The sequence below is a fragment of the Homarus americanus genome, unplaced genomic scaffold, assembly GCF_018991925.1.
Source record: "Homarus americanus isolate GMGI-L3 unplaced genomic scaffold, GMGI_Hamer_2.0 scaffold1143, whole genome shotgun sequence".
Taxonomy (NCBI): Eukaryota; Metazoa; Arthropoda; class Malacostraca; order Decapoda; family Nephropidae; genus Homarus; species Homarus americanus.
This window is the reverse complement of record NW_024734800.1, coordinates 5,178-7,500: the sequence shown is the minus strand read 5'-3', so window position 1 is coordinate 7,500 and position 2,323 is coordinate 5,178. Positions and strand designations below refer to the sequence as shown.

The 2,323-nt window shown below is 56.0% G+C and overlaps 1 non-coding gene across 1 annotated transcript in view; it reads right to left on the bottom strand.

Moving 5' to 3' along the window:
* The window catches only part of LOC121870513, a 4,323-nt gene extending 2,510 nt beyond the window's left edge, over window positions 1-1,813 (bottom strand). The window contains exon 1 of the ribosomal RNA XR_006089722.1: window positions 1-1,813. This exon is cut by the window's left edge and continues 2,510 nt beyond it. This is a non-coding gene — a ribosomal RNA (large subunit ribosomal RNA).
* Window positions 1,814-2,323: the final 510 nt, after the last annotated feature.

The following is a 2,323-nucleotide window of genomic DNA, read 5'->3' as shown; positions in this document are numbered from 1 at the left end:
CCCACACCGAAACCCTTCAGCGCTCACCACTGCGACCCTCCTATTCACCGGGGCTTCGAGACCTCGCCTTGAGAGCGAGGCCGGTAGTGCGCCCGGCGGTCGAGTATCGGGAGAATGCTTGAGCGCCATACCATTTTAAGGGCTAGTTGCTTCGGCAGGTGAGTTGTTACACATTCCTTAGCGGATTCCAACTTCCATGGCCACCGTCCTGCTGTCTATAGCAACCAACGCCTTTCAATGGGATCTGAATGAGCATTCATTTAGGCCCCTTAACTCGACGTTTGGTTCATCCCACAGCGCCAGTTCTGCTTACCAAAAGTGGCCCACTAGATACTCAGATTAGTCGCCGGAGCTTCATCCCTACAAGCAAGCTCGGCATCTCACCCATTTAAAGTTTGAGAATAGGTTGAGGACGTTTCGTCCTCAAGACCTCTAATCATTCGCTTTACCGGATGAAATTCACCCTGCGAGTTCCAGCTATCCTGAGGGAAACTTCGGAGGGAACCAGCTACTAGATGATTCGATTAGTCTTTCGCCCCTATACCCAGCTCCGACGATCGATTTGCACGTCAGAATCGCTACGGACCTCCACCAGAGTTTCCTCTGGCTTCATCCTGGCCAGGCATAGTTCACCATCTTTCGGGTCCCAACATATGCTCTCATGGTACTTGCCGACGCTCAAGGGAAGCCTGCCTCGTGTGCTCACAAGCATCGACGGCCCGCTCGACGGACAGCACTGCCTTGGCAAGTCCCGGCCTGCGCCCCCTCCCATGAGGGGGAAATTAAACTTCGACCATCGCCCTGACGACCTCCCCACTACACGCAACGTCCAGAGACGGGGAGTATCTCACCCCGCTTGTCGCGCGGGGTGGGCGAGGCCGTTAGGCAGCCGTCAGGATCGCCCAAGACGCACCGGGAGGCCTGTTACAGCGCCCCGGCGCCCGTCACTTTCTATTTCGCTTTTGGGTTTAGTGAGCCCATTGACTTGGTACACATGCTAGACTCTTGGTCCGGTGAGCCAAGACGGGTCGGTGGATCACCGAATTTTTGCACACCAAGCAGCAAACTGCTGCCGGGCGGCGTAAGCCGGATGACCGCCGCAGGGCAGCCAGGACACCGGTGGTTCCCCTGTCGCGGGTCTCCCCCAGACGAGCTGAGAGAGTCGGCGGCGAGGTACCAGTCCGACCGGGTTTCGACGTCCCCGCAACGGGTCGCGGTGACCTAACACGAGAGGAAATACGCCCGCCGACGCCAGTGTGATAGTGGGGCGCGCTTCAAACATTTTGGGTCGCCAATTACAACACCCCACCCAGCCGACAGTCACCAGCTGAATCCCCAGTTCGACCTTCGAAGCTTCCAATTCGCTTGGTTTCAACGGTTTCAATGACTCTGAACTCTCTTCAAAGTTCTTTTCAACTTTCCTCACGGTACTTGTTCGCTAACGGTCTCTGCGGGTCATATTTATTCTTAGATGGAGCTTTCTTGCATTCACCTGCTTTAGCTGCACTTTCAAGCAACCCGACTCTACAGAGAGGCCCCTTCCGACCGTCCCATCTGTACCCTCCCGGGCGCCGCCATACGGGCCTGTCACCCTCCATGGGCAGTGGCCGCTTTCAAGCTTGACTTAGACGGTATGGGACGGCGTGCTGGACCCTCTGAAACGCAACACCCCTCGTGCCCGAAGACATCGAGGTTATGCGCTGGGCTTTTCCCGGTTCAGTCGCCCCTACTAAGGGAATCCCTGTTGGTTTCTTTTCCTCCGCTTATTAATATGCTTAAATTTGGCGGGTAGCTCTCTCCTACTACGAGGTCGATCGTGGTCTCATCATCCTTAGGGGGAACAAGTTCCCCAACCACGAAGCGGAAGACGCTCTGCCACCGACTTTCTTCACCACCGACATTACCAGGCAGGAAGGTTTGAGGGGCTTGTCGCGGGGGTACCAGCGGCCATGGCGCCGGCACTCCCACCCCTGACTCCGTTCCTTCTCATTGAGTGGTAAATAGCCAATAGGAAAAGTGTTCCAGCAGAACATCTCTCGCAGAGTCATATACACACACAGTTTTAATGCATATACGCTCGTGTTCCGCCCTTACTCGGCCGCACCTTTGCCGCTTAAATTTTGACCTCTTTCCCCGTTCCCGCATGCCACAGCAGTGGCACTTGTTTATCCGGAGAAAGAGAGCGAGAGTCGCAGTATTAATTGGCGTGAGCGGCCTTTCCGGCTGCAGAACTAGTGCTCTATCCCGGCGAGCGCGGTTATGAGGCGCAACACCGTCTTTAACGCGTTTAGAGAGAACTCCCCCTGCCTCCCTCCCAGTCATG